Raw genomic sequence first — 9385 nt, forward strand, 5'->3', positions numbered from 1 at the left:
CTCTCTCTTTCTTAAATTTTCAACCACTCCCTACTACTTTCAAACATGCTGATTCTCTCTAGCCTTAAAAAACCTTCACTAGACCCTACCATCCCCTCAAACTATCATCTTATATCTGTCCTCCCTTTCTTAAATTCCTTCAAAAAGTTGTCTATACTTGCTGCCTGTCCTTCCTTTCCTCTCTCTCAATTCTTTGTAATCTGGCTTTTGACCTAATCACTTAACTTAACTTGCTCTTTCCAAAATTACCAGTGATCTCTTTATGAATTTAGATGCTAAGGCATTTACCTTAGCCTAAAATGCAAGTTTAATATTTTTTCTTTTTAAAAAATCTATTTATTTATAACATTCTATTCTTTTAAAATTTTGAGTTCCAGATTCTCTCCCTCCCTCCTATCCCTCTCCAGTCACTGGGAAGGCAAACAATATGATATCACTTATATGTGTGAAATCATGCAAAACATATTTCCATATTAGCCATATTATAAGAAAAGCAAAAAAAAAAAATAAAGTGAGAAAATTATACTTCAATTTGCACTCAGAGTTCATCAGTTCTCTCCCTGATCTTTTTGTTGGCTCTGCTGCTCCAAAATTTGATTTGAGGCTTTTTTTTTAAAGTTCTTTGGAGAAGAATTCTGGGTCCCAGTCTATACTCTGCCATCTCGGCTCCATCTGTAAGTTAAATATTAATAGTGGTTTAAGGATTCTCTTAGCATAATGTAGTTTCCTTGTTCATCTCTTTTTATAATGTGAATTTTTGTCTTTGTTTTGTTTGATAGCATGGCTGCAACTCCTGCTTTTTAGGATTCATCCGATGTATGGTAAATTTTGTTGCAGCCTCTCATTTTCATTCTGTGTATCTTTATTTTTAGGTATGTTTCTTGTAAACAATGGATTGTAGGGGTTTTATTTTCTTATTCAATCTGTCACTCTTTTTCATTTTATTGGATTGATTAATCCATTCACATTTAAAGTTATGAGAGTTAGGCTCACATTTTCCTCCATTTGTCTCTTAATAGTGTATTTATTATCAAATTAGGATTTTTTTTTTACCCTCTCCCTCTGTAAAGATAGTACTTTGTCTTTTAAGTCATTTTTGTTTAATCTACTTTAAGGCAACTCTATTTCCATTGGTTTTCTTCTCCTCTTCACCTTTTGTTATCCCTTGCCCTAGTTTTAGAGTTTTGCTAAATTTATTTATTAATTTCTTTTATCTAGTTACCTAATTCTTCCCCTCTTTTTTTTCCCCCTCACCTTAGTAAAGTAGCACAGGGGGTAGAGAGCTGGGCCTGGAGTCAGAAAGACTTGAGTGTGGCTTCAGACACTTACTAGCTGTGTGACCCTGGGCAAGTTACGGAACTTCTGTTTGCCTCAGTCTCCTCAACTGTCAAATGGGGATAATTATATTACCTACTTCCCAGGGATGTTGTGAGGATCAAATGAAAAAATAAACTATAAAATGCTTGGCACAGTGCCTGAGACGTGGTAAGAGCTAAATAAATGTTAGCTATTATCATTATTAAAATAAACCCCCCCTTTCTCTCTCCTTCAATTGGTTTGGTTTGTTAGTTTTAAATTTCATTTTCTGTGCCTTTTTCTAAAAAGGATTTCTTTCCCTCATTGCTCTCCTTATTTCTCTTCCCTTTCTGTATCTTCTAGAATTTTGTTATTTGATTCATGGCCCTTATGCTTTTTTATTCCTTCTTTAATTTCTGCCTTTCTCATGGAATTAGAGCTTCTAAGGCATCTATTTTCAGTTTCTTCTTCTAAATGGTTTCAATGTTATTGTCTTTTAGATCTTATAGCCTCCTCCCCTCTTTTTTCCTGTTATGCCTCAGTCTTAGAAATGCCAATTCCTTCAGGAGATAGAAGATAGAAGTATTACACATGGTATGAATTTTCCAATGTCTTGATTACGCAGTTCACTACTACCTTTTGTCCTCCCCATAATCATTTCCCCCCACATTTGTCATGAAATGTCCTCTCTGGGTCCATGTTCTTCCACTCTTCTGGGTATCACTATCAGGACTCTCTGATTCCCCTTCTCCTGAGACAGGATGATGTCCATGGAGGCAGAACTTTCTCAGAGGTAGTAGTCATGCTAAACACCAAATCCCTGCAGATTAGACCCATTGTAAAGTCTTCATCTCCCATTGTAGAATCTTTTTCCCCACTAAGAGCATTCTTCAGTGGGACCATCTCCCACCAATGAATTAAGAATTCTCTCTTTCTTTCCCCATTTCCATTCTTCCTTTGCCACCTCACCCATTCTCCTTTTCCAAAGATTATAGGAGCTATTTTCCTTTCATTGCTAACTTTTGACTTGATTAGGGTACCATATCACATATTCTTCTCTATATTTTTTCCTTCTTCCCTTTTATGGGCCCTACCATTCTGCAGTTTAATCTCACAAAAAACATGATTCACTTGTAGGCAGAGGTTTAGTCTATGATGTTTCAGGCTTCCATGATCACTTCTATTTGATTTTCTTTTTCACTCTTATCTCCTTGTGTTCTTTATTATTATTGTCATTGTTGTTATTATTAGCTTTTACACAGAAGTATTTACTTTAAGATATAATCACAAACATACAAATCTATCTCCCAGTAAGTGAGAGGCTCTTGCACCACCTCAGGCTCTGGGGAGGGGAAGGGGTTAAGTTCATAGTTTAGCTCCATTCTCTTAGAGTTCCAGTTCCAAGTCCAAAACCTTCCTGTTGACTTCCCTCTCCTTCTGGAAAAGGAGGATTCTCTTTTCTCTCTGTTTAAAAATTTAAAAAAAGTTTATGTTTATTTTTCAAATAACAAATTTAAAAGATTAATCTATCCTTTGCACTAGACTCTCTCTTTCCCTCCCCCTTCAATTGATAAAATGAAAAAAATTAAAAAAACAAATCTTTCAATACATATCTACCTAGTTTGGTGAAATAAGTCCTCACATTAGCCATGTCTGGAAAAAATGCATTTCTTTCTGAATTTTAAGCTCATTACTTCTCTGTCAGGAGGTGAATGTTACATTTCATCTTCATTCTTTTTGACTTGTGGTTTATCCTTACATTGATTAGTTTTCTAAAATTTTCAAAGTTGTCTTTTAAAAAAAGTTTAATCTCCATTATTAACATTTTCTCTATTGCTTTCTTTTAAAAAATATTAAAAAAAATTTTTAATTAGCAAAAATCTGCCTCCTCCTCATCTACCCCCTTTTCAGAACTTAAGAAAGACAAATCCAAGGGGCAGCTAGGTGGCGCAGTGGATAGAGCGCTGGCCCTGAGGTTAGGAGGACCTGAGTTCAAATGCAGCCTCAGATCAAACACTTGACACTAGCTGTGTGACCCTGGGCAAGTCACTTAACCCCAATTGCCTAACCAAAAAAAAAAAAAAGACAAACCCTATTATGAACATGTATAGTTGATCAAAACAAATTTCTACATTGGTCATATCCAAAAAAATTTGCTCATTTTATACTGAGTCCTTCACTTCTCTCTTAGGTGGAGAGTAGTATGTTTATCATTAGTCCTCTTGAGTCATGGTTGGTCATTACACTGAAGAGAGTTCCTAATTTTTTCAAAGTTGTTTGTTTTTATCCTATTTGCTGTCATATAAATTGTTCTCCTGGTTCTGTTCACTTCACTCTAAATCAGTTCATATCTTCCCAGATTTCTCTGTAACCTTCTCCATAATTTTTTACAATACAATAGTATTTCATCATATATATATTTATGTATCTATATCTATGTATTTATATCTATCTATGTCTCTAACTATCTATGTCTCTATCTATCTATCTATATATACCATAACTTGTCCAACCATTTCCCAATTTATGGGCACTCTCTCAGATTCACATTCTTTGCCGCCTCTAAAAGATCTATAAATATATTTGTACATCCTTAGAATTTGTTTCTCTTGGCAATAATAGCCGCCTTAATCTATCCTTCTTCTATTTCCCTTTCCTCCCTTTGCCTTCTATTTCTCCGCTGAATGAATGAAATATATTTATGTACTCAACTCTGTGTGTGTGTATTATTCCTTTAACTAGTTCAGATGAAAGTGAGGTTGAAGCAGCAGCTGCTCCCCCACCCACTCTACTCTTCCTTGTTTGTACATATGTCTATTTGTGCACCTTAATAATGTGAGATAATTTTTCCTAACATTTCTCCCCCTCCTCAGTGTATTCCTCTTCACCCCTCCATCCTTTTCTTAAGATCATCAAGACATAACAGAACCACTCTCGAACCTTATTTAATTAAACTACCTCTGTAACCTCTGATGACAATAGGGCTCTGAGGTGACACATGTATCATCTCCCTATGTTAGAATGTTAGCAGTTTATCCTTGTTTAGTCAATGATTGTTGTTGATTCATGTTCACCATTTTATGATTCTCTTAACTCCTGTGTTTGAATTTCAAAGTTCTTTTAAAGTTCTGGTCTTTTCATCAGGAATATTTGGACATTCTCTAGTTTGTTAAAGATCAATTATTTTCCGCTGTTGCATTATATTCAGTTTTTCTAGGTAAGTTATTCTTAGCTATAAGCTCATATCCTTTGCTTCCTAGAAAACCATATTCCAAGCTTTCTGCTTCTTTATAGTGTTGGCTGCTAAATCATGTGTGATCCTGACTGTGGCTCCTCAGTACTTGTATTTTCTTTTTGACTGCTTGCAGTAAATTTTCTTTGATCTAGAAACTCTGGATTTTTGGCTATGATGTTCCTGAGAGTTTTCATTTTGGGGTTCTTCCAAGAGGTAACCAGTAGATTCTTTCTATTTACACTTTGTCCTCTGTTTCTAAGAGATCTAGACAGTTTTCTTTTGTTTTTCTATTTTGTTAATATATTTATGTAAATGTATGTTTTTGTTAATTTTTTTGTTTGTTTTGCTTAGGCAATTGGGGTTAAGTGACTTATCCAGGGTCACACAGCTAGTAAGGGTCAAGTGTCTGAGGCTGGATTTGAACCCAGGTCCTCCTGACTCTAAGGCCAGAGCTCTATCCACTGCGCCACCTAGCTGCCCCTTGGACAGTTTTCTTTTAAGATTTCTTGAAATATGGTGTTCTAGGCTCTTAGTCATGGCATTCAAATAGTCTAATGATTCTTAAGTTTTCTCTCTCTGTTCCATTTTCTAGGTCAGTTGTTTTTGCTGTGAGATACCTTCTAAGTTTTTTAGCCTTTTGACTTTGTTTTACTATTTCTTATTGCTTCATGGAGACATTGGCTTCCATTTGGCTCCCGTGGGTTTAACTATCACCTTTATGCAGATGCCTCCCAGATTTACACATCCAGCTCCACTCTCCCCGCTAAGCTTTGGTCTCACATCACCAAATGTCTATTGGATAATTCAAACTGTGTGTCCTGGAGACATATTAAAGTCAACCTGCATAAATCTAGACTCATTATTCCCCCCCACCCCCCAAACTCTTCCTTCTTCCAAACTTCTCTGTTTCTATCAAAGATACCACTATCTTTCCATTGTTCAAGGTCTGTAATCTTGAAATTATCCTTGACTCCGCCCTCTCTCTCACCCACACATCCAATCAGTTGCCAAATCTTGCCATTTCTACCTTCATAATATCACTCACATCTGACCCTTTCTTTCCACCCGAATAGGTCACATCTTAGAGTTTAGGTCCTACCATTCCCCACCTAGATGATTACAACAGCTTCCTTATAGATTTCCCTGCCTCAAGTCTCTTACCACTTCAGTCTATCTCAGAATTTTCCTTCAATGCAGATCTGTTCACGTGACTCCTTTATTCATCCAACTCCAATGGCTTCCCGTTGCCCATAGGATAAAATATGAACTCCTCTGCTTAGCTTTTAAAGCTTTTTATGGCCTGCCCCCAACCTTCTCTTCCAGACTCGTGCGACATTACTCTCTCTCTCACACTCTGTAATCCCACCAAACTGGACCTCTTTCTGTTCTGCTTCATTTCCCATCTCTGTCTTTGCAGTGGGCCATCCCTCAAGCCAGGAATGCATGCCTCCCTTAGCTCAGCCTCATCTTCCTTTTGGAGGCTACTCAGATATATCTTCGCATGAAGCCTTTCCTGATCCCCCAACTACTAGTGCCTTCTTTCCCTCCTAAACTACTTTGTATTTAATGAGTGCACACACACACAAATGCTGGTCACTAGATATACACATGCACACATTTCCATATGTGTATTCACTTACTATTTATGTTGAGTATATTTTTGTGTGTATGTGTTGTGTCCTCCTTTAGAACGAATAGAGATTGTTTCCCTCTTTGTACTTGTGTCCTCAGTATCTCGTACAATTCCTGGCACATAGTCATAAATACACAGAGAACTCTCTCTTTGGAGGGGTTTGGCTCTGCCCACATTTGCTACTGGTCCTTTTAGTGAAGTGACTAGGGAGATAAAGAGCACAAAGTGAGCGTGCAGCCTTTTTTTTTTTTTAAGGAAGTCTCACATTGGACCAGGAAGGAGGAAGGGAGGGTAGTGTGGTGTGGTGGAAAGACTATGGGAAATGGAGTCAGAGGACCTAGATTGGAATCTTGTCTTTGCTTCTTACTAGCTGTGTGACCTTGAGCAAATCACTTCCCTTCTCTGGGCCAAGGTCATGTTATCCATAAAACGAAAGGGCTGGGCTACATCATCTCTAAAGTCTGTTCCAGGTCTGAATCCATGGCCCTATGATTTGGGATTACCAAAGTAGGACTTTTGAACAAACAACAATCACCTCTGTGATGTCCCTGACAAGAGGACCTAAACTTAACTAACCATTTCTAACCTTAGTGTCACTTCAGTTCAACAAGCATTTCTTTTTTTGAAGGGAGTAAGGTACCACAGAAAGGGGGATGGATTTGGAGTCAGAGGACCTGGGTTTGAATCCTGGCTCTGTCGCTTATTATTCCCTTTGTGAGTTTCGGCAACTTCCTTTCCCTCTCCAGACCTCTGTTTCCTTATCTGTAAAATGGGAGCATTGGATGATGTGACTGGGAAGGCCTTTGCTAGCTCTAATTCTGGTTAGTGCCCACTATATGGAGGGCACTGTGGGAGTGCCAGGGCTAGAATGGCAAAACCCCAAAGCCCTCCACTTCAAGGAACTTGCATCCTGGGAGGTACCCCATGTACACAGATAATGAAAAACAAGATAATTTGGGCAGAGAGCAGGGAGAACTTTGGAGAACAAATGGTACTTGAGTGGAGCTTTGTAGAAAGTTAATGATTCCAAGAGGTGGGGGGGAAGAGAGGCATGCATTCCAGGTTTATGGGGACAGCCTGGGCAAAGGCTGAGTGAGTCTGGAGGCTGAATACCTAGTTTAAGGAACAGCAAGTGGTGGGAATGTACAGTTTCTATAGTATAAAATATTTCTGGAAAACTAGGTGGCCAGCCAGATTTTGCCTGGCCGAGGAATTTCCATCTCATCCTAGAGGCAACAGAAAACCACTGAGGATTTTGGGGAAGTTTCTCAATTCATCAACAAGTTTTTATTAAGTGCCTACTATGTGCCAGGCACTCTGCCAGGCCCTGAGGATACAAATACAAAGAATGAAACAGACCCTCTCAATGAACGTTTTAATGGGGGAGACAAATACATATATAAATATATACAACATAAATATAAAGTTAATGTAAACTGATGGGATTTGAACTGAGTGAAGGAAGCCAAAGTGAGGAGAGAGGGCATTCCAGACATGGACAGCCAGTGCAAAAGCCCCTAGGTGGGAGATGGAGCGCCGTGTGTGAGAAACAGAAATCAGAAATGTGTCCCTGGGGGGGTGGGGGGTGGGAAGGGTAAAGTGTGAGAAGGACTCCTCCCTATGTGGAAGTTACCCCAAGTTGTGATGAGTCTTACCAAGCTGGAATAGTGTCAGTACAGACCTCATGACTGATGGGGTGGGGTCCATCTCATTACTGTAAATGCAGAGGGGCAAAGCACCATGTTGGCAGGGGTGCCCCGCCCCCCCCCGGCTCTCAAAGACCATTTCCTATGTTGAGTCAAAATCAAGATGTGAATAGAAAACAACAAAATGAGTTTCCTTTCAAGCCTTATAAATGGGCCCTGAAAGAAAATTTTAAATGGCAGAAACCAACTTCCACGCATAACTCTGACTCAGCTCTGCCCTCTGGTGTCACCTGGAATGTTTACATCTATATCCTTCAACATGACAGTCTTTTTGGCTAGCTGATGAGAGCAATCATGACCTTCTGCCTTCCTCACCTTAAATATCCCAAGCTAAGTGGTTTGCAGACTCCCTACCCTGCTCCCCCCATCCTCTCCACCAGACACTCCCTGCTGCTTCTTCTGTACCTGTTTTAACATCTCAGATCACTGGCTTTTAAGCTGGAAAGGACCTTAGAGATCACCCAATACAGCCTTCTCCTTTGACATGTGAGGAGACCGAAGCCCAGACAGGTTAAGACACTTGCCAGAGACCACATAACTAGTAGGCGGCAGAGCCACAAAAGGGTTGTGACCTGTGCTTGTGGAGGTGGTGGCACAATGACACACCCTTGAAGTCCTAAAGCACAGGTGTACAACAATAGCAAAGAGACATTCCTTCCCATTTACTAATGTTCTTTTTTAATTGCAAAGTGGCAAGCAAAGCTTAATGACTTAAAAAAATCCACTTGTAAAAGTCAGAACGTGATGTTTGGTTCTGGCACCGTTGTCTTCAACGACACTGGGGGCTTCAATCCCAATGAGTGTGTGAGTGGCTGTCATCTGGGCTTGTAGGCATGTTTTGATATGAGTCATGTGTCAAGGTGCTGATTGACGATGGGGCTTTTACAATGCAGGAGAGTCAACTCTGAAGAATGGAACAGCTTGGCTGAGTTTGGGCTAATAGTGTTTCAACTACTGCTGGGGGGTGGGGGGAGAAAGAGAAAAAAGAGATGGCGGGTTACAGAGAATCCTACACAAATCCCCAACCAAATTGTATTCTGGGAAGCCATGGGTCCTTGGTCTGGACTGTGCTTAGAGGGTTGTTATTTATTTGTTTGTTTTCTGAAGAGCTCACACTTCTAGCGAGTTACCAGACCAGGACTTTCCCCTTGCTCAAATAATACGATGCTCATATGCATCTATGATCTCACTAATGTGGGCATTCCCTGCAAAGATGTCCACTCCTGTGCTAGGGGCCTTCCTCAATTCCTCTTGACTTTGCAAGGATCCCAGTGGAATATCTGGGCATCCATCAGTTAGTTGGTGTTGCTTTCATCACATGACCAGGCCATCTCTGACACCCACCCCCCACACCCATACTTGTCATGTGACTTCTCCATAATTCCCTATTTGGACTGTGCTGCAGCCTGCTCATGCCCACCACGCACTTGTCCATTACCCTTTGGTAGGTCCTTAAATTCAGTTCTCCAGAGATTGAAGTGTTTCACTACTTGCAGACAGACTGTTACCATATGA

Source organism: Vombatus ursinus, unplaced genomic scaffold (assembly GCF_900497805.2).
Source record: "Vombatus ursinus unplaced genomic scaffold, bare-nosed wombat genome assembly UNPS02014951.1, whole genome shotgun sequence".
Lineage (NCBI taxonomy): Eukaryota > Metazoa > Chordata > Mammalia > Diprotodontia > Vombatidae > Vombatus > Vombatus ursinus.